Genomic DNA, 23,894 nt, shown 5'->3' on the forward strand with positions numbered 1-23,894 from the left:
CCTTCTAGGATTCAGGGGCTTCCCTGGTCCCCCCCCTTCATTGGCTGGGCAGGGAGTGGGATTAGAGACCCAGCCCTGGGTTACTCTTCCCCTTTGAGAAGAAAGGATATACTTCCTGTCCCACATGATTCCATCTTCACACCTGAAAGCTTTCCCTGCAAGGGAAGGTGTCCGCTAGAAGGGCCATACTTCCCACTTGGAAGTTAAAAACGTAGGCATCTCTGTTTCTTAATCAGGAAAACTTTACACTTTTGGATTTAGGGGGAACTGAAGATCTTTCTGAATTGCATACAGGAACATATGTGATTTCCATTCTCTGTTCTCCCTGAGACCTGGTTCACGTATTAAAATAGATAGGGACATTTGCACGACAGCCTAAGCACATTCCTCTGCATCAGACGTCCCTGGTTTAAATCCTGCTCTGTAACATCTATGCTACCTTAAGAAAGTAGCTTAATCCTTTGCACCCATTTCTAAAAATAGAAAATTACTACTCTCCTGATAGAGTCTGGTGGGGATTAAATCCGAGAACAAGGACAAGCATCGAATACAGTTCTCTGACATATAATAGGCATGTGGCAATCAACACCAGGAGCTACTCCAAGTCATAAGCGGCTTCCATGGTGCTGCAGAGGCTGCCTCCAGAAAGGTGAGTGTCATATCCTTTAGGAAATGTGTAACTGTGAACCTTGGTAAATGTAATTATGTGAGGCACGCAGGAGAGTTGGAGAGTAAGTCGAAGTTTAAACAGCCAAATTGCTTGAACTCTGGCATTGCCAGTGGTTCTAGGGGGGGACACATCCATGCTGGGGGGCAGTTAGTTGGGAAACACATACCGAGGGTGCCCCCAAAGTCATCGCAAGGCGAGGGTGCTTCAGCTCTCACGCCTGGCAGTCTGTTGATAACAGTGATGTTTTATCAGTGTGGGCTCAGTTTTTCCTTTGGTTAAACTTCCCCTTTACCACATTGAGCAAAGCCATTGTCCTCAGAATGAAGAGTTATGTGGTGGGGAAACCACTTCTTCAGGGGAGTTGATTGTGGCCAACTTATTCCTGCACCCAAAGCAAAGCCAGAGGGTCCCTCTGAAGAAAGAAATAGTTCTCATGAATCATGAATCATATTTTCAGTGTGTTAAGGGCAGTTGGCTGAGGGAAGATGCCTGTTCTTTTCACTACAGGATGCCAAAGCTCATAACTCTTTCTGAGGCCATGGGGTCTGTCTGTCCTGTGGGGCCATTCAGAAGCAGGGAGATCAGCGGGGCCTCAGCCTTGTGGTTTGTGGCCTCTGTTTGGAGTGCCTACAGTTTGGATCCACTCAAAGATCAGACTAATAAACCTCAGGCAACCGAGGGCCCTGACCCATCAATTTCATTAACCATCTCAGAGCTTTGGGCAGTAAGAAGAAAGAAAAGTCCTCATTTTTTCTAATGCCTTCTCATGCTCTATGCATTTAGAGAAAAATCCTTGCTCATTTCGATAACATTTTCCTGAGACCTGTGGTCTAAAGGTTGTTCTGTATGAACACAGATACCTTCCACCTTATAGGGTTGACCCAGGGCAGAGATTGTGTTGGTTTTAAACTCTGAGTGCAAGTGTGTGCTCAGGGCATCCAGCATATCACTGTTCCCCTAAAAGTGGGACACCACATATCTTAGTGGTTGAGAGGACAATCTTACAATTCAAACAGACCGAGGTTCAGTTTCTGGCCCCATCACTTATAGAAGATAAGATAATTCATTTCTCTAACTCCAGATTTATTTACTTATAAAGTAGAAATGATACGAGGATCTGGCTAGCTCATAAAACTATAACGAACATTTCATGAAATAAATTCTTGAGAAAGAGCACAATTTTGGGCATATAATGAGACTCAAATACCGGTTTATATGTTAACCTTGAGCCCCACACCTTGAGAACAAAGCTCAGTCTTACTTGTGCTGATAAACTGAATTGTGTCTATAGGACAGAGTCCAAGCTCATAGGACACCCCAAGCCATGTCTGCCGATGGAGAAATATGGGTTTTTCCAGCCTATGTAAGACTCTAGGAGACTCAATGGCAACCATTTTATCCAACTGTAGAGTTTAATCTATTCAAGTATTCTGCCGTTCAGTCAGGAAGTTTTCTCCAACTTCCTGAGCCAAGTATCTCTCAGCTGGGACTCATAGCCCCTGAATTTCTCTCCTTCAGAGAACTTTCTTTGTCACAATCCCATCTTTACGTTTGTAATGTTTGTTTGACTATTAACCAGCCCGCTCTTCCCAGGCTCTGAGCTCCATGAGTGCAGGGACCTTCAGTTATACATATTTATCCCCTAGCACAGAACCAGAAAATAACAACTCCATTGTTGGAGCAAATGTTGAGACACTGAAATTTCTGATCACCAATTACAATGCGTGGAGGAGTTTTTCCCCATAACATCATCAAGCCATGCTCAGGACACCAGGTGAGTGTCCTACAATTCAACACAATGTTGACACTATCCACCTGGAGATAGTGTCAGATCCCACGGGTTAAGGGTTCAGTCCTACAGGCTATCCCTACCATCCCCCATCGCCCACTTCCAATACCAGAATCAAGCCCGGGTCATTATCTGTGCTTCTGACCAACTTGCTATAGATCGGAGGTTCCCACAATCCCCCACTTTGGGTTTGTTTAGTTTGCTAGACTGGCTGGCAGAAGTCAGAGAAACATTTTACCTATGAACTTACTGGTTTATGATAAAAGGTTACATAATTCAAGAACGGCCAGGTGGAGGAGATGCACAGGGCCAGGTATGTAGGAAGGGTGCAAGAGTTTCCACACCCTCTCTGAGCACTTCGCTGTCTCCAAATCTTCATGTGCTCACCGAACCAGAAGCTCTCTGAACCCTGTCCTTTCAAGGTTTTGTGAAAGCTTCATTACATGGACATGATTGATTCAATCCTTGGCCATTAATGATTGAACTCAATCTCCACTCTCTTCCCTCCTCCCCAGAGGTCAGGGGGTGGGGCTGAAAGTTCCAACCCTCTATTCAGGTGGGTTTCCCTGGCAACCAGCTCCCATCTTTCATGCTTTCCAAAAAAATCACATCTTTAACATAAACCCTGCTGCTCTGGAAAGGAACTTGTGACTAATAAGACACCCATTTCACCTTTGTGACTCTGAAGGACTCAGAAACTAAGGACAAGAGACCAAATATTATAACAAAGATATGCCCTTTGCTTTTATTGCTATGGAAATTCCAAGGGTCTTGGGAATTGTAAGCCAGGAAAGGCGGACAAAGACCAAATATACATTTCCTATGAATTACAATATTGCAGACACCGTCAGCTCTGAACACCTCTACTGTGAACTATTTCTAACCAATTGACTCCTTACACCTGTAGATTAGTCTTCCTTGGAAAATGAGTCCATCTGTTTCCTTCCTGACATTGAAAAATCTGCTTTTTTTTTTTTTCTTTTTTCTACTTCCCATCTTTCATTTCTGCCCTGCCCTTTTCTGAAATGAACAACTAAGACTCTAGGAAAATCAGACAATGGTCTGTGTATGTTATTCTGAGTGCCCCATCCTTCCCCACCCTATTGCCTTTGTTCTTAATCCTTCCATTGCCTGAACTGCTTTCCCATACCCCACATCCACCTGCCTGATTAATATCAATCCATCAGGTTGAGCTCAAGTATCCCCTTTTCCCATGAAATTGTCCATGACTATCACCAAAGGGAAATCCTTGGATCTCTCATAGTACATTCTGCACCTCTTTCTTTTCCTTAACATTCTAGCTATAGTAGAGTTACTTACACCTACAGTTAAGCAGAATATATTGACCATAGGCTTTGATGAACTCTCCTCCAACTGAAATACTAACAAAGGAAAAAAAAACAAGTATAAACCCACAGTGACAAAGGGAACAAGAATGGAAATATTAAGCAGATAATAGATTTCCACAAGTTTTTTTAGATAAAAATAGAACAAAAAAGGTACACAGAAGAGGAAGATCATCTCTCTGTTCTTGTAGGGGCGCAAATCTGATTCACCATGGCTCCGCCCTCATGAGCTAGGTACCTCCCAAAGCCTCCCCCTCCAAATACCATCACATCAGGGATTCAACATATGGGTTTTGGGGGACACAAACATTGGCCCACGATGCAAAACATTTTTGGGTTTTAAAAGTAATGTGGATGTTGAGAAACTTAACAGAAGACCATAGGGTAAGGGGAGGGGAAAAAAATAGTTACAAACACAAAGGGAGGGAGGCAAACCACAAGAGACTCTTAAATACAGAGAACAAACTGAGGGCTGATGGGGGCTGGTGGGGGAGAGGGGAAAATGGGACATGGGCATTGAGGAGGGCACTTATTGGGATGAGCTCTCAGTGTTGTATATAAGCCAATTTGACAATAAATTATGCTTAAAAAAATAACATTAATAGACATTCAATGCATTTTCTAGAGCCTGGCAATGATTGAAGAGAGTTGAAAAACTGGACTCGTGAAAAATCAGTACAATTATTAAGACCAGATTAAAAAAATGTACAAGGGAATATTATCACAGTGCATCACTTGGGCTTATAATAAGCAATGTTCACTTAGTCATAACAATGTAAAAAATCACTTCTGATGTTGCTAAAATTTTAATACTACTCTATTAGAAGGGTAGAGCAGCGTTTGGTAAACTTTTAAATATTTTAGGTTTTATGGGCTGTATATCATCTGGTATGGTTTGTGCAATGGCTTCTTCTAAGGCCCCACACCATCTTCCCAGTGTGGACCAGCAATGTGGTTTCACACTCATCTGAGACTTCTGGCTTGTCTCAGCCCATCGTGGTACCTCTGACTCCTTCAAGAGTTGGGATCAGAATGGCATTGGGTCCCAGGATGGCATTGCACTAACAATAGTGACAGGGCCAGGGTCATGCATCTAAGTTGGCCCCATGGAAGTTTTATGGTTTGAGAAGAGGCTTTCTCTCTCTCCTGTGGGTATGGACAAGACAGTGAATAACCCCCTTTACTTTACTACTGGCCACAATTGTGAGCCAACAAAGGCTTCCTGTTGAAATAGAGGCTGTAGTTGGTATAACAGAGAACTGCGTCCTCAGTGACATATTTAAGCAGCTGAATAAACCAAACCTGGTTCCCACCCACCTCTTAGGTTTCCTCCTCCAGATTTCAAGTGTCCTGATATCTCCCAGTAATCTGCATTTCCAGTGTCCAGCATTCCTGTTCTGTTGCCTTTGTTAAATAAATGCATGACTATACCTACAGGAACAAAATGGATAAATGGTAACATTAATTCAGAAGCACAGAGAATGCAATTTAAGCCAGGGCACCACCCCACCACCCCCAGCATAGGACACACTGGAGGGCTGGCTCTCTACTGAGCTCCTTCCAGCTTCTGTCTCCAACCATCGCCAGCTCTGAGTTGGAAGACTTGACCTCTCTCCTTCAGTCCCCAGACCCAACTTGCCCCATGACAAAGAGCTGAATGAATTGGCTAAGCAGCCCCAAGTGAATATGAGAAGGCACTTGTCCCTTTTCTGCTCTATAAACTCAATTTTTTTTTTTTTTTACTGGAAATATCTTAGGACCAAAAGAAGCCTTGAAATAAAAAATCTTTTAGTTTGATCGAGAGTTATCCTCAATAATAGGTATTTTGGTTCCATTCCTGCTGCTGTTTGCTTCATAGGAGCCTCTGACTCATTTCCTCTTCATGCCCAGGCTGAGCAAGAATAGGGATCTTACTTTCCTGTCCTGGACAAGGTTCCTCCCATCCTCAGTGGTCTGCCCCCTGAGTCTCTCTTCTACAGTCCACAGCTCAGCAAATGGATGAGATGGCCCCTGATAGAAGTCGCCCCAAATAGGATTTCTATTCAGAAGAATGATTTTTTATTTGGCCCTTTCAATGCTGGGCAAGCTTTCTGGTAAAAGGACAGGATTGTTCTCAGTCAGTCAGTTATCCTGAGCTGCAGATAGAAACTGCATTATTCCATGGCATAGCTCCAGGTGAGAAGCTGGTGAGAGGAAAACTCTGGGAAGTCCAGGGCCCACATCTATGCTCACAGCCCAGAAGCTGAGAAAGCTCTGAGTGCCGGCCAGGATCAGCAGTATCCCTAGGGAAATGATTCCCTGTTCAGTGACTGCACAGATCTCCAAGGGGTATTTGTAATGAAGAAATGCAGTCTGATATGGGCTGGACGGATAGCTGGAATTCGGGTGCATAAAGAGATGAGAGGGCACAATCTAATTTTATTCTGGAAATGTTCCTACTGATGATTCACTTTCCAAAGATTTCACCTTGGAAAAAATTTGTGGCCTATTCGTGTTTGTTTCCAAGATGAGCATTATAATAATATTGTTCTGCATGAACACTGGGTGTTATGGACTGAATTGTGTCTCCCTCTAAATTCATGCGTCGAATCCCTAGCACTCCCTGTGACTGTATTCAGAAACAGGGCTTTTAGGAGGCAATTAAGATTAAATGAGATCATAATGGTGGGGCCCTAAACCAACAGGATTGGCATCCGTATCACAAAAGGAGAGACACAAGGTTGTGTGCATATCAAGGGAAGGCCATGTGAGGACACAGAAAGGAGAGAGACTTCACCAGAAACCAACCCTGCTGATACCTTGATCTTGGACGTCCAGCCTCCAGAACTATGAGGAAATAAATTTCTGTGATTTAAGCCACCCAGCCTGTGGTATATTGTTCTGGAAGCTCTAGTTCACTAATATACATGGGAGGTCAACATTTACAGAGTTGATTCCTGAACATGATCATTTCAATCTGTTCCTTCCAACAGTCCTGAAAGAATGATATTCTTAGTGTTGTAATCCCAATTGTACCAGTGAGACAGCTGAACCTGAAAGATCAATGCAGAGACTCTGATAGTAAATGAAGACCTCTTCTAGAAGATGATAGTGAGTGACAAGTGCTCAGAGATCCTCCTTTATCACTACTTCACCTGCAAATAGCTTTGCCATTGGCTACCCCAGTACCTGCACTCCTCCCATGACAGCTACCCATTGGGATGAAGACACTGTAACTCTGCAAGGCCTCTAGGAAAGTTCAAGTGCCTTACCTAACTGAGCACAAGCACAAGTATACTCAGCTCCCTCTAACAGACAGACCTGCTTTCATTTAGCGGCACTGTCTTGACAAGCTGAGCTAAAAGCAGATGCCATGATGGCTGCTACCGCAGGTGAAGGGAACCTAGGAAAAAGATGGTAGGGGAAGAATTTAGGGATGGTTCAGCTAGGAGGCCAAGGAAGAAGATGGAGAAGGCACCAGACTCACTCACGGGTCCCGATGAGAGAAGACGTACAGTTGACATCCTCAACACAATGGACAATAACAGGTTTTCTGAAAGTATGTACGTAAGAGCAATTCTTGGAATGCATAGGGCTTCAATCATTATTTGATGAGAAGTGAATGGTTTCTACAGTGGGCCCTGAAAAGTCTGTGTCCTTTAAGACTAAGACCTTTCAGTAATAGATTTGTGGTATTTTGCCGGTTTTGCTTTATTTGCTCTAAACAGCACATATTAAAAAAAAACAAAAACAAAAACACTTTTTCAGACCTGTTCTCATTTGAACCTCACAACAATCTTGTAGCATAGGTGTGATTAACTCTGTTTCCGGGTAAGGAAAGGGACATCCAAGACAGAAAACTAATTCCTCAATTCCCCAGGGTCTGTTAGACGTAGCACCAGATTTTGAACCCAGGTCCCTGACTCCTTTCCTGTGCCAGTCTCCCTTCTTTCTTTATGTGGAAATCCTTTAATGGATGAAGGTAACTGCAGAAGATGCATACTTCTGTTCTTACCATATGACAACATGTAGTTCCTTCCTGGTGTCCCTTCAGCCTTGGAGTGAGGGGCACCATGTGCTAGGGCTAGGAGCTGAGCTAATCTGCAGCCAGGATATGCACTATTTATGGCCAGCATCTGACCTGATTGGCCGTAGTTCATACCCTGTGTACTCATTGCTAAGTGAATTACATGCCATGGTGGTCCAGGCAGGAGAAGGAAGGGTCCTGCCTTCCTAGGTCAGTGAGGAGAATGTGGCCTGACCAGGGTCCTTAGCATGGTGTTCTCAGGCTTTATGGTCTGGTCCCAGCTGCCTCGTCTCTCTACCACCTTCCCACACTCTCCTTTTTGCCACACGGAGCTGAACCCTTTATGAGAGATTTACCCCACAGCTCTGGAGATGGGAAGTGTGGAATGAGACTCATTGGCTAAAGTCAGGGTGTATTCCTTCTGCCAAGTCTCTTCTGCCATGTAAAGATAACACATTCACAGGTTTTAGAGATTAGGACATGGTCATCTTTGGGGAAAACATTACTCAGCCCATCACGAAGGGTCAGAGGTTAATGCGATATGTAATCTAGAGCCTGGAAGAGACTGTATGTAAGAGATATCCTCTGGAAGTCATGGGTTTTGATGAAATAATGGAAGCCATGTGGGTAAGCAAGATAATCTAGAGGGAGAGTATAGAGTAAGAAAGTTAAAGAGATGCCAGCCGAGCATTATGGTCCCCTACATTGGTAAAGATCATGGAGGAAGAGAAGCCAGCAAGGAGGGCCGAGGAGTTGAGTTGGGTTTCTTCCTCTGAGACTTCTCAGGGGCTGCTTTCTACTCAGGGCCCCGACTTCCCAGTGACTAGGCTCCTGACTGCTCACACTCAGAACCCATGGCCAGTCTGCCTACAGAGACCTCTGCCAGGGGACCCCACCACAGTTCTGCCTTGCTGTCCCTCTCTTGCCTTAACTTGTCTTTCTCTCAGGCCCAGCCACAGCACCACAAACCTACCCATACCTCCTGTTCCAAACACTCAGGTTCTTCAGCCCCTGAGTGAATGCTGAGCCACCCCAGCCCAGATTTTCCAGCCTGTCACATCTACTGGTTTTTGAATCTTAGTTCTCACGTTGACACCGAAGTCTTTGGGAAAAAAGCCATGAACTGGGGCCATCGGGGACTACCCCGCCAGCCCTGGAAATACCAGAAGTTAAGGTAAGTGTCTCTTAGGGTTTTAGAGATGCAAGTTTATCAAAGGAAATCCTGCTTCTTGCTGTGGGGAGTCATGCAGGGAAACCTCTTGCCCAAGAAGTGACTCAGTCAGGAAATGTCAATAATTTCAAGAGTTGTAGATACATTCTCAGATGATAGGCTCACCCGGATCCATGAGGCAATATTTGAAGGCTAGGGAGAGTCCTAATCTTTAAGAGGAGGACCGCTCTGCAAACTGTTGTCGATGCACAAGATTAGTACAGAAACTGACCATAAGCTTCCAGAAAATTTTATAGTAAATGATACAGCTGTGATATCAAAGTACACGATCATTTCCCCAGGAATGCATTTTTATCGTATTTTATAAAAGTATTGGTTCACAGCAGAGGTTTTAAAAATCGGGTCTTTATCATAGACAAGTTGAGAAGCACAGGTACAGAGAGCTAGGAGACCCACCTCTCAGAGGTTGACCCCTGTCAGAAGGAACACAAAAGTGATTTGTCCTCTGTGTCTGGGGTGGAGAGGGGTAGGAAGAGTTAGCAAGGATCCTTCTAGTTTTATAATCCAAACCTTAAGAGTTTACTTGGCTGGAGGCCAGCTTCGGATTCATGGCAAACTGATTCTTGGCAAGTGGTAGCCCTCATTACGTCCCTTTTATTTCAGCAGGGAGAAAAAAGCAAAAGCACCCTTCTATAGGGTGTTTGGGAAGGAGGCACCAGCCATTGTTACTACTATTTATTGAGTGGCGGAGCCAGCATTGGAATCCCACCTGCCTCTGGGCCTTTGCACATGTTGTTCCTCCTGCCTGGCCTTCCTCAGCTATCTACCATCACAGTGATAACTGTTTCACTTCCTTCAAGTGAAGCTCATGTATGTAACCCTCCAGGTGCCTGTCCTGCTTCTCCCCTCCACTCATTCAAGTTCTTTATTGCTCCCTACGCTTCTCTTTCATGGCAATACTAACAGAACTAACTGCAATCAATTGTTTAATTTCTACCTTTTCAAAAATTGTGAGTTTCCCGGGGGCAAAGACGTAATCTCTCCTCCTCATTCTGCCATCCTCATTGCCTAGTACGGTTTGGCACACGGTAGGTGTTTCACACGTATATAGAGCAAAAGAATGAGTGAATAAATAAACAAATGAATGGATGGATAGATAACAGCTTCTTCCCTGTCGTTGGAAAGATGGTCTATTCTCCCCCTTTTCTGTTTTCTGTCTCTGTCAGCCATTAATCCTGACTTTGTCAACACTGCAAGAAAATAGTCAATAGGCTAAAGATGCTAATTCCCCCCTAGCCGAGCCTTCTACTGTGCTGACATGGAAAACCTCAGATGGGTCCCCCACCCCTGCGTTTTTCCCCCCGGAGCAGTTCCTGGAGGGTAAGCAGGCATCATAATCATTTGCTATCATAAAGTAAATTTGCAAACCTTTGTAATGTACCATTCCAATTTCCTTTGAAAAACATAGACCCAGATAGTCTTTAAATCCTGAACAATGTTTTGTTTCATTTTGCAGATATTTAAGAAATGTGCAGCAGGAATTGTTAATAATAGAAGGAAGAGAGTGGCCTCTTGTGTAAACCCCAGAGTGCTTTGCTTGTGCGTGCATGCATTTACCACCATTAATGATAATAGGAGTGAGGCGCATAATGGTTGTTCCTGTAAATCTATCCAGAGAATAATATACCCCTTAATTTAAAATAGCTGATAAAGTGTGAATAAAGGCCTCCCGTCTTTACCACTTCTCATTTCTATTAAGAAAGGAATCACATAACATTTTAGGGCTCTAAACTAATTAACTGTGCATATGGATTTGGAGGGCACATGCATAATAGGTTATTCCTGAATCTGCATTTAGAAGAGGCTGGAGCCCAGGGGCCAGGAACCCCGAACGCAACTGAACTTCAGGGTGCTGTCTCTGACTGGAGGGCGCTGTCTGCTCTCCTCTTGGCAAAGGAGGGGAATTGCCAAGTCAGCAGTAGAGAGGGAAGGACGCAGGACTAAGGCAAACAAGATAACTAGAGAAAAGAGATTAAATCCTTTGAAAGATGTGAAGTGTCGTTGCCTTAAAAAAAACCTGACCGCATGCTGATCAGCCCTGACACACGATCCCAGGCGTGATTCTGTTCACCATGCTTCTCAGAGACCGTGGTATGAAAACCTGACTACGTTTTGGAAGCAGAAATGAGCAAAAAGGGAGAACAAAGGGATTTTCATTTAATCTAAACATATAAAGGATATACATGCTTTCTACTTGCTGTATCATTTTTTATGTATTATTCACCTACTTCCTGATGCTTACCAGAACCTTCTGGCTACTGTCGACCTTAGCTGATGTTCAGTCTTTAGCTGTGACATACAAAATTAACAAACGGGGGCGCCTGGGTGGCTCAGTCGGTTGAGCGTCCGACTTCAGCTCAGGTCACGATCTCACCGTCCGTAAGTTCGAGCCCCGCGTCGGGCTCTGGGCTGACGGCTCAGAGCCTGGAGCCTGCTTCCGATTCTGTGTCTCCCTCTCTCTCTGCCCCTTCCCCGTTCATGCTCTGTCTCTCTCTGTCTCTAAAATAAATAAAACGTTAAAAAAAAATTAAAAAAAAATTAACAAACAACATAAATATACGCTTTACCATTCTGATATAAATGGTGTAATTAGAGATTTTTCCTTACATTCCTCCTTAGAGAGATATTCACAATCAGCAAAAAGATAATTAAAACAATAATCTGATACATTTCCACGGTACAGCAAAAGAAACCATTTCCGGAAAAGCCACTAATTCAAAACTAAAGAAATTATTTCATATGAACACTTAGTAAGCACTCAAGGAAGATGTGTTCAATTAAATAGAATTGAGTTGAAAATTCAAAGAAATCACTCATATTCAATTCAAAGTAGAGCTTTTCAAATGTTGGGAGTTGGAAGCTACTCTTGTATTCACAATCTCCATGTAGTTGGGGGGGCAAATGTATTTGTCTTCTGTTATTTCTTCCCTCTGTAATTAGATGAAGGTTATATAAACTTATTAAGACAGTCTCTTTTGACTTTTTAAATTATATGAGCACTATACGGCACACAGGCCTTTTTCAAGAGCAGAAATTTTAAAAAAAACAAAAAACACAACACAACACAACACACACAGAAACGTTGCATTTCCAGCAGAGTCATGAGTACCAGAGCCGGCTTCAAGGAGGGCAGACGCTCTCACCACTCAGTGGCAGAATTGTATAATTTTGGCCCTTCAGTAGCTGCGCATCTGTGACTTTTCCTTCTCCCCGCCCCCACCTCAAATCCCTAACCCATTTAATTTTTTCTGTTGACATTCCAGATGTTCCCTGGATACTTCTTGATTTTAGGGCAAATGTAGTAAATCTGGAGTATTTATTTCCAGCTCGAAGGTGACTCACTTACTACCCCTGCTGAATATCTGGGTGCCTTTGCTACTCAATAGTTTAGATTAGGCAACATGTGACCCTAAGGCATGTCTGTAAAAATGCCCACGGAGCAAGAAGGAGACTCATAATACTGCTTTTTCAAAGTGCAATAAAACGCCCAAATCTACCAAGAGCTAGTGGGCCCTTGCACATGACAATTAAACATTAACAGGCCCCAGGGCCCTGGGAGCAGGGCCCTGCAACCCTTTGAAGCCCTGTTTGCCAATTAAACACCGGCTGACATTAGCGTCAAGGTGGCCGGGATCCAAAGCAGAGATAGGAACGTCAACCACTTCAGGGGCATTCATTAGCTCCCCAGACATTCCTGGCGTGGCCTGTTTCTTTACTATTGCCAAATCCACACCCTGCTCGGGAACTCTGGGGCTCTGAGAAAGTTTACTCAGATAAGCTTATTATGGAAATAGCACTTTGTCACCGTTTACTACTCGCTCCTTGTTCAATTATCTTTTATCTGTTCAGAGTATTTGCCAGCTCTCTCTCCAAGTTCCCCAGGATGAAGCCATTGGATTGAAAGCCCTCACTGGGGCTTCTGTGGGGGAAGGTGAGGGTACCACTCTGTGTCTGCCTTTCAGGTCCCAGAACGCCAGGCTCTCTCCAGAACTTTGGAAACAGCTAAGAGAGCTCAGATGACCCTGAAACAACACACGTTGGATCCGCATGGGTCGACTTATGTGTCGATTTTTTTTTTTTTTTATGAATACAGTCCGGTACTGTAAATGTATTTTCTCTTATGTTTTTCTGAATACCATTTTCTTTTCTCTAGCTTACTTTATTGTAAGAATGCAGCCTCTAAACACACATAACACACAAAATACTTGTTGATCAACTGTTCATGTTATCCGTAAGGCTTCCTGTCAATACAGGCTATTAGTAGTTAAGCTTTTGGGGAACCAAACGTTATACGTGAATTTCTGACTGTGTGGGAGGTCAGCGCCCCTCCCCACCTCCCCTGGGGTTCAAAGGTCAGCTGCACTAGAAAAAGATCTTGGAAATGTTGAATCGCTATAGTGTATACCTGAAACCAATATAATACCGTATGTTAACTAACTGGAATTAAACTAAAAACTCAAGTGAAAAGAAGAGAAGAGAAGAGAAGAGAAGAGAAGAGAAGAGAAGAGGAGAGGAGAAGAAATCTTATAAATCTTATATTTTCTGATCATGGAAAGTGTCTCTACTGAGACAGAAACCTAGGTGCTCGATGGCCACACGGCCAGCGGAAATAGGGATGAAGTGTTATTCTGATTATAATAGCAAGTATTTATGGGGTGTTACCAGGGCTGCAGGGAATTTCACCCACTCCCACCATCCCACATAGGAGAGATGCTTTCCCTCCTCACTCATCCATAGCTATGGAATCAACATAATTGAAATTTTTTACTGATAAGCCTTAGTCAAATTCCAACCCCTCCTCCCAATACCATATTTCCTACTGAACCATCTGAGTTTACTCTGGGTGAGAATTGTCACTTTTGTATTCTAATGCCTTCAGACTTAGTAATTTCTCTACAGTGAACTCATCTCAGATGTCAAGATACAGGCTGCACTTTCACTGCTATGGTGGTTTTAAAATATAGCCACAGATTCTTTGATATTCCTCCCATCACGAGCCAGAGATTAAATCCCCTTGCCTTGAGTGTGGGCCATGCTTATTAACTGCCTAACAAACAGAATGTGGCTGAAATGATGGAGCATGACTTCCAAGTGTACGTCATAAAAGTCATGGCAGCTACTTTTCTTGGTCTTTCTCCTGTATCGCTTGCTCAGGTGGAAGCCAGCTGCCATGTCATGAGGAGACTCAAGAAGCTCTATGGAGAGGTTCATGTGGTGAGAAACTGAGGCTGCCTGTCAATGGCCAGGAAAGAACCAAGGCCTTCTGCCAAAAGCCATGTGACTAAGCATAGACACAGATCCTACAGCTTTGGTTAAGCCTTGGGCCAGACCTATCCTAGTCAACAGCTGGACTATGACCTCATCTGAACCAGACCCCTCATCTGATCTGCTCCCGGATTCCTGACCTACAAATACTGTGAGATAATAAACATTGTTTAAGTCATTATTGAGGAAAATTAGCCACATCGCAACAGACAACTAATACACCTGCCTCAGCTCATTGCTGAGAAGTCGCTGAAAGATCACAGGGCAGAGTCAGGGGACCTGAATTCTACTCTCTGCTTCATGATTTACAAATTGTGTGACCATGGAAAATCTACCTGTCTGCTATGAGCTTCGGATTCCTTTGAGAAAACTTTCCCTCCTTTTCTCTCGCAGTTGGTAAGAGCGTCAGATGAAGTATTTGGGGGAAATCAGAAGTTTTCTGGTATCATAACTACCTTTTTGTCATTCAGGTTTTCAGCTTCTCAAAACAGTCCGTCCCATCCATTCTCTCAACACAGTCTCAAACCACACACCGCATGAACACAAGGCAGCGACAGCGTCCCCTTTCCTTCATCAGGTGCCATGTCTTGTCCATGCCTGGGAGCACCAAAGTAGTGCCATGTTCAAAACAAAACTTAACTAGGAAGGTACCACATTGACTCCAACTGGGAAGACTGCTGTCACCAGACTGCCAGAGAACGAGATGACCACACATTTCCCGTGAAGAGGAAGAAGACGCAGAAAAGTCACCTGGCCTCATGCAAGTTGGCAGTGATCATTGGAAGGAAGGCAAAAGCTGACTGGTCTCTTAACTCTGACAGTTTCCTTAGCCTATTTGATATGGGCTGTCTTCAGTTTGTTAACTCGCCATTACCCAAAACACCCATCCCAGCTTCAAGCAGAATGTCAATTAACTAGAGATACATCAGCACCCAATATATGCACTCAAGAGGCACATGAAGCATTCACGTCAAAGCTCTGAGGAACGCTCCAGGCTGCGGATACTATCAACCCAGGTTCCACCCTTTTCTGTGGATGTAGCTCTCCATCATGCCTTCAAACTCCAGCCAGATTAATCATTCCCCCTCAAATGAGGCAACCTCACTTTTGCTCCTGATTAGAATGTCTTCTCCCTACACTAATTATGTAAAACAAATTATGTGTATGATATACTCAGTTAGTTGCCTACAGCACAGTGTCATTCTGGTCCTTGTTTCTAAAGGAACCCACATTATTTTCAAAAAGTGGCCCCCTCCCAAGCCCACCTCAACCCCACTCCAAGAATAAATCCTAATTGGTACAAGCCATTCAGGGTAATTTCCCTCCTATTGCCAAGGGTGGGTGTAGTATTGGGCATGTGACGTAATTATGGTCAATGAGTTATAAGGAAACCTCTGCTGGGTGGAATTCTGGGAATTTTCTCCTTGCTCCTAAAAAGGAGGCAGAAAAAGAGAAGGTCCTGTTTTTCTTGGGGGTTTTGTCCCGCCTGGATTTGGCTCCTAGAACTACTGTGTCATCATGCTGCCATCCAAAGCTCAGAGGAAGACACGGCTGAGAGAAACCGCAGAGAGGCAGAGCTGGAGCCGGGGCACCAAGGCACAATGAGCCCACTCTTTTGAGGCATCTTTATTAGGATAGTTGCTTTGCTGTCAAAGGCAGTTAGAGTCAGGATGTTTTGCTCCAGATAAAGCAGGCTTCAGGGCCAGGGCAAACCCCACCTCTTCCAAGATGCCTTTAGTGATGTGTCCTCTCTTCATAGCTTTTCTCATCTTAAGAGTTTCAGTGCCACTGCCTGGGCAGGCAGCTCCATTGGTCATCATTGGACTCAGAGTTCCATGCCACCATCCACTTATTCAGCATTATACCCCCACTCACCATTACCATCGGCCACACTGAGAGTCTCAGAGTGTGGAGGTTATTGTCTGTGTTTCCTATGCCAGCACTCATCCTACAAGTGAGTGGATTCAATCAAGCCCAGAAGTTTCTGTTGAATCATCCCCTAAGCCAATGGTACCTACTGGCCTTACTGTTCTATAACTTAGGAAGGCATGCCAGTGTTTCGTCACATAAGTAACATTTGTTCTAAGATATTGTCATCTGCACCTATTTAGAGAAGTAGCTAGCACTTTTAAATCTTCTCCCGCCTATCCATCACCTCATTATGAATGGGTGAATCCAGTAGACAAAACCACTTACTTTCTTTTCAAAACCACGATTAGTTATTTGTTCTTAAATATGTGAACTGGAAGTTATAAAACCTACTCGAATGTGGTGAGAATTGAACAAAAGAATGTATACAAAACCCTAGCTCAATGCATGGCATATAGTCAGAGATCAATGAATAGCAGGGGTTCCACAGAATGGTTGGCACCTGAATGGTACACATAGGCCAAATCTAGCCAAATCAATTGAAAAGGAGAACTGGTTCAAAGGGATTACTACTAAGCAATGAGTTATCCAGGCCTTTGCTAAGAACAGAGATTAATTATGCAGAGTGACCAAAGCTTTAACAGCAGACATGAAAGGCTGACATGTGTCATTGTCCTGATTCTTCATACTTCTAAGTGGAGGTTTTATCCTGTTATGATCAGGTAATATAATAAAATGCCTATAGCTTAGAAATCAAACTTTCTCTTCTATATAAAGGCCAGAATTAAAATATGTCACTGTTTTCCTATGGCTGAAAGCAATGACTTTCCCAAGGCTGGTTTGTACTCTTCCTTTTCCCAAGTAGAAATTTCCTTGAGCAAGGGAAGTCAAGAGAATGGCCCTAGTCAGATGAAACTCATCACTGTTAACCATAAGTGGTGCATTTTCTCCATCTTTAAAGTTTCAAAAGAGTGAGAACCCTTGGAAACCTCCTTTTTTTTTTTTTTTTTTTGTCTAAATTAAAATTAGAAATTAGTGTTGGCATTGAATTCACTCCTGTGACCAGTGTTCCCCACTTTCTTCCCTCTCCTCCACCAAAAACAGGTTAATGATTACCCAGTTTTAAAGTGGAAAGAACTGTGTCTATGGATTATGGTTGGGAATGACGTGTCAGAGACCAATACTGGAGTTTTGGTTTGATTCCCACAAGATCTTGGCATTTCTCACAGAAAAAAAAAAAAAGTTTTGGCTTCAGGTTGAACAAGCAACCCATAATCAGAGAAGACGAGGCATTACATTGGCCAAGGAGGCTTGGACAAGAGTGTGGAGACTCGCCTGAGCCTTGAGTGTGGTTTTTCACAGACTCTACACCACATATTTCTGGGTGCCTGGCCACACATTCTCAGGAAAGCCTCGTGAATTAAACTGTTGTGGCTCTGAGCTGCATTTTCCCTTCACAAGGCCAGTGTGACGTTTACTGTTTAATCACTAAGTTTAATGAATTTAGGAATGGGAGATCTCATAAGAAATGGAAACAAAATTAGAAACATTCTGAAATATTCATAAACTGTAGATATTTCTTTTTAGCTATATTACTCTGAATGTTTTACAGGAGTGAATTAGTCACTGCAGGCTGAGAGAGAAGAGAGAAAAGATGCTAGTGTTTCTTCCCATTGAGTAATATTTAAATACACCGAAGATCCTTAAATATGTGTGTCTGCCAGCATACTTCTGAATCAGTTGTTCAGGGGACCACTTAAAAAAATCTAAAGAATAAAAAACTATTAAGAACATACTGGACAAAAATATCTGGGGGCCCCGTGGAGATAAAGTATGTATTCAATTTATAGACTCATCACACTTTATAACCAAATTGGGTAATACCTACAGCTGAGAAGGAATATTACAAAACCTCTTTCTATTATGGTGTTTCTTACCTTCTATTCTCAAAGAAAAGTATTGGGGGTAAGGATTAAACTTTATCACTGATAAGGGTTCATGAAAGAGTTTGATGAGTTTGAGTCTCAAGTGCACAATTCAGAACCTAGGAAATTCATGAATATTTTGTTCTTACTGTGATAATTTCGATCAACCGTCATGGCTCAAAACAAGACCCCTCTGGGAGACTTTCCTAAAACCATAATGTTAAATCTAACCCCATTTGTTACGTGCACCCCTGCTTCTCCGTGGGGTTGTGATGGTACTTTTATTGTATGCTGCCATCTGCTCCAAGGCGGTATCTTGTGCCCATTAAAATGTTCGTTGAGTCTTATACTGGTATCACAAATTTATGTTTTTAATGATTGTAGCTTTGGAAGGCTTAATATTTGGAAGAAAAAGTCCCCCACGTTCATTTACTCAAAAACATCTTGAAACAGGGCACCTGGCTGGCTCAGTCGGTAGACCATGCTGCTCTTGATCTCGGGGTTGTGAATTCAAGCAGTTTGCAATTGGCTGCTGATTTTAACATTTGCTTTTTTCATGTGAAGGAACTTTTCTTCAGTTCCTAAATCATTGTCTCTCCCCATGAGCGCAAGTTAAGCTCCTTCTTGGACCACCACTCCAGGTCTTTTCTGTCCGCATTCACCATATTTTGCTTTGGACATTTACACTCAGGGGGCAGCCTTCTTTGGCGAAGTCCCTTCTGCCACTTGTCTTTCATTTCCTAAGAATCAGACTCTCTTTCCAGATAGTAAATGGAAGCTTCTGATGAGGAAAGTAGAGAGCAGTAATGCTGAAAAAAAAAAAAAAAAAAAAAAGTCGCTTTTTTTGGAAGTGGGTTACCTCAAAAGATAGCATGAGAACAGGTGTGTAGAATTTCAGGGTGCAGCCGTTGAGGGTTCAAACCCTCATGGATGCAGCCCATGGGGAGAAGCATGGTGGTTCCCCATCTTCTCTCCAGGATAGTCACATTGATCTCTTTCAGGGGCAACGCCTGCCAACTACAAACCAAGATCCTCAATGTATCTGCTAGTGTTGTAGCTGCTGGAATTTCTTTCCAGAGTCTCACGGGAGTTCTACAGCCCTTTCAATGTGAGATTATGAAAGACTATGTGAGATACTATTAGGTGGCATTTTGAGCAGAAATTTTAAAATGATTTCTGGAACCATGAGTGGACCCCTTACGTGGGCACTGGAGGGGGAATTATACAGAGATTGGTTCTCAAATAACCAGTAGATGTTCTCCAAACAGCAGGCATTGATGAGAGACAAAGGAAAGAATGAAATCTCTAGAAACCTGGGGCTTGAACATGGGAAGGGATGATAAGGAGACTGGCATCCCAAACAAATATTAAGCTCTGGGATTCTTCCAGTCAGGGACTAGAGTATAACCCCTACTGTTCTCTGAGACCTACCAGAAGCTCCTTTACAGACAGTAAATATACAGACTTGGTTGTGAGACAGAACGTCTATTTCATCAAAACTCTTGCAGCATCCGATCATTATAAAGCTATGTCCCTAGATAATACCATGTTGGCCCTCATCCCCTTCTGTCCTACAAAGAGTGCTTGGGCGTTATAACAGGGCCAGGCACAAAGAGATGTTATATTCTTTCCATTATATGTACTGCAAAAACTTGATGGTCGACTTGATTCAGAACAACAGTGAATTGTCTCATGGGGCCCTCTGGGGGGAAATTTATCCTTGTCTCATTTCTAGCACTTTTCCTGAGCAACTGATGTATGTTCATCAGGTGTGACTGAATGGTATAAGTGATCACACGTTTCGTTCCACTTGCTATAAGGCAATTCAGAGGCTAAACTGCAGGTCAACATAAGTGACCATGCAGGACATTAGAATTTGCAACTGGATATTAAGATTACTCTTCTACTTCTGCAAGGTTTGTTGTGTTAACAATCATGTGCCTTTAATGGTGTCTTATTTTTTTAACTTGTTCTATTATTCCATCTTTGTAAACTACCATAGATCTTTTGGGAAAGGGTCAAATATAAATAAGAATTGTCACATTTGTAGACCTCCACAATACAACCTCAACTATAACTGGAACTTAGTCGATGCCCAGAAATGACTTTATAAAAAAGATAGAGAACATCTGAAAACATACAGACTCATGGATGTGCAGGTTTGTCCAAACACCCCTACTGGCATGATGCTCATCACTTCCAAATGACCAGCTCAGAGATTGAAGACTGCAGTTTGTTTGCTTAGTGTGTGTGTGTGTGTGTGTGTGTGTGTGTGTGTGAAGAGCGTAGACCCATGTCTGCCATATAGAGGTAAAGACCTGATATATTTTGAAAGCAAAAGAGTCCTCTCCACATCAGAGCCCAAGTCTGCACAACCAGGCCCTTTTGAAAGGAAGGCAACACCTAATAACACAGGCTGAACAGATGGACCATGCTAGGACGCTCATTCTCGAAGAATTTTGGAAGTTTTATCTAGAAAATCCTTTTTTTAAAGGATACAGAATTTCAATTTTAGAATTCAAATCTCCAGGAAAATAGAACAGGTGGGGAAAACCATTTTTAGTATCTATTCTCCTGTCTTCCTTTAGCCAGAAATAAGACAGTGTATTCCTTTGGCAAAATATAATGTTCAAGGTCTCTCTGTGGTGAGTGCAGCCATCCATGGACATTGGCCCATAAATGTGCACAAGTGAGAAACCTGCCAAAGAACGCCAATCTCAGAAACTAAAAATACAACTATCCTATGATCTAGCAATTACACTAGTAGGCATTTACCCAAAGGATACAAAAATACAGATTCGAAGGGGTACATGCACCCCAGTGTTTATAGCAGCATTATCAACAACAGCCAAATTTCGTCACTGACTGACGAAAGGATAAAGAAATTGCGGTATGTGTATATACAATGGAATATTACTCAGCCATAAAAAAGAATGAAATCTTCCCATTTGCAACGATGTGGATGGAATGCATTATGCTAAGCAAAATAAGTCAATCAGAGAAAGAGAAATACCATATGATTTCACTCATATGGGGAATATAAGAAACAAAACATATGAACGTATGGGAAGAGGGAGGCAAAAAGAGAGAGAAACCACAAGAGGTTCTTAATGATAGAGAATAAACTATGGGTTGATGGAGGGAGGTGGGTAGGAGATGGGCTAGATGGGTCATGGGAATTAAAGAGGGCACTTGTGGTGAGCACTGGGTGTTGTATGTAAGAGATGAATCTCTGAATTCTACTCTTGAAACCAATATTGCACTGTATGTTAACGAAAATTTAAAAAATAAAAAAAAAATCTATTACAAAAAGAATTCCACTCTCTATCCGTTGGGTAGATAAAGTCATCAGAGTATAGTTGACCCCCTACCAAATGCCGGTTTATGTACTCTAAGCTGTAAATAAAGATTTAGAAAAGATTGTATATGTGTTTGTATTTTTCCTCATTTTGTCTTTTGGAACCCTACAGGTTTTATATGAATTAACTGTAGATGGTAGGACGTGTTTGCAGATACAATCTATGCAGCATGATATAGAGGTTTTGAAAGCCACGGGCATGCTTGGGAGATACACTGTTCTGTCCCGGGTATATTAGTCATGGGAGCTAGAACTCTCTGCTATGAAATTAAACATAAGCACAAGTTAGCTCAACACAGCTACTGAATGAAGCACTAACAGGTAGTGGCCTAACAAAGTCAAAGGCTGCTTCTAGCTCATGTTGATAATCTTGGGACAGTGAATATGTCCATGGGGTGTTCATCTTTCACTTGGTCATCCTGGGACCCCAAACTCCTTCCCCGTTGTGGCTCTACTATGCCAGGACCTCCTTCTCACCCACGTTCAGCTGGAAGAAGGGGGAAAAAAAGTATGAAGGCACTAATGTCAGCAAAGTGCCTGGGCTAGGCCAGCAGTGACACACAACCATTCATCTTCATTTCCTCAGCTATAACTCAGGTACGTGTCCCCAGCTAACTGCAGAGGACACTGGGCAACAGAGCCCAGCTGTGGTCCAGAAGGAAGAGAATCAAGGTTCCATTAATCTCCGTTCATAGAAAACCACAAACAAAAACAAAAACAAAAAAAACTCATTCCCAAGGGCCTAAGTTAGAGGAAGACATATATGAGCTCATTGAAAGGTAACTCACTTAATTTTGAACGTCGGTCTATACTCTGTGATGCTGTGGCAAGATGCACATCAAGCCAGGATGAGATGTCCACGCAGCACAGCTGCCTCAAAGACAATGTCAGCCTTGGGTATGGATTGTGTTCACAAAATCAAAAGGCCAGAGGCTCCAGACATCTAACTTAAACTTGCGAGCACCTGCATTTCTATTGCAGGGCAATGCATGCTTTTTTATGGTCTATTTCTTCATTCTGCCACTTGTTAACAATACAATACCTGAAAAATCGCTCTACCTGACAGAGACTACAGTTCCTCATCTGCAAACTAGATCTATAAACACCTCCTCCCTCGGTTGTTGTCGCTCATGAAGTCATTTATCTGAGAAGGTCCGGAACATAATAATGAGTCAGTACATATGAGTTTGACTGAACACGATCGGGAGATGACTCAGGTGCACTTAGGAATCTCAGCACCTGCTGTCTGGCCTTGCTCAGTACCTGCCCCTTTGTACAAGGCTGGTCATCAGGGGTAATGACGTTGCTCCAGACCTTCTAACCTTCACAATGCAGGACACATGTAGGGTTTAACATAAAAGTGGCTAGCAAATTGTTTGTAGTTGTTTTGGAGTTTACTAGTAAGATGACATTGTGGAAATCTGCATGAGCTTTTCACTCATTCCCTGTTTTTTTGTGTGCGTGTGCATGACTGTAGGAACTCCCTTAGGTGGTTCCTTCAATTAATAATAGCATGCATGTGTGTGATTTCATTTACTCCTAAGCTCAATATTGAAAGAGGAGACACCTTTATCCCCACTGTACAGAAAAAAAAAAAATCAAGGTGCCGAGGGGTTAAATAACTTGCCCAAGGTGCAGACATTACAATGATAGAGACATAAATCAAAATCCTTTCTTCTGACTCCAAATTCATGCTTTTCCCGCTCGAGGAGAGCTTCCAAATTCTTGCATAGGTCATGGAACAGCATGAGAGTACAGGAAAATCTTCCCTGGTCAGAAGCAACCTACAAATTCCTTCCTAAGCCTCTCTAAGAGTGTCTGGGAATGAGGTGCCCCTGGGATAAACAACATAACTTGCCAGCGTCCCTGAGATGGTACAACATGTTTCAGACCTTTACATCACGTCTGTAGGATTATCTTCCCCTCTGTTATGTAAAAATAGTCCTTGCACTCGTTACAGCCAGCACCACCGCACATGATACCCCTTATCTGGGACGTGCAGGGAGCCCCACTCAGCCACATGCCCTCTGAACCTCTGACCGCTGGTCAGCGGCGCAGAAGCCAAAACATCCTGGGTTGTTCTGGGGCTGCCTCTTCCTGACGTTCTCCCAAGTCTATCTCTTGCTACCAGTGTTTTCTTTTTAAGAGTAGAGAACATTATTAATCATCTGAATCGATCGCTACCTCACAGTTAATGATTCATCCCTTGGACAAATATTTGTTGAGTGCTTGCACTGAGCCAGACTTTGTTCATGGCACACGGGATAAGTCAGTGAGCAGAAGAGACTGTAACCCCTGTCCTGGCCAAACTTCCATTCCAGCAGAGGGAAATGGACAATTAACAGCAGACATAACAAATAAGTGAAGAATATATTCTATGACAAAGGGGCCGAGCTATGAAAAAAAAAAAGAGCAGATGGAAAAGAACGCTGGGG

The 23,894-nt window shown here is 43.0% G+C and overlaps 1 long non-coding RNA gene across 1 annotated transcript; it reads left to right on the forward strand.

The window, feature by feature from the left end:
* The first annotated feature begins 532 nt into the window (after positions 1-532).
* On the forward strand, positions 533-15,497 carry LOC109268284 (uncharacterized). The gene is made up of 4 exons (XR_002080557.2): positions 533-649; positions 2,317-2,444; positions 8,759-8,985; positions 14,197-15,497. It is a non-coding gene; the product is annotated as an uncharacterized LOC109268284 (long non-coding RNA).
* Positions 15,498-23,894: the final 8,397 nt, after the last annotated feature.

Source organism: Panthera pardus, unplaced genomic scaffold (genome assembly GCF_024362965.1).
Source record: "Panthera pardus isolate Hobbes unplaced genomic scaffold, ASM2436296v1 HiC_scaffold_26, whole genome shotgun sequence".
Lineage (NCBI taxonomy): Eukaryota > Metazoa > Chordata > Mammalia > Carnivora > Felidae > Panthera > Panthera pardus.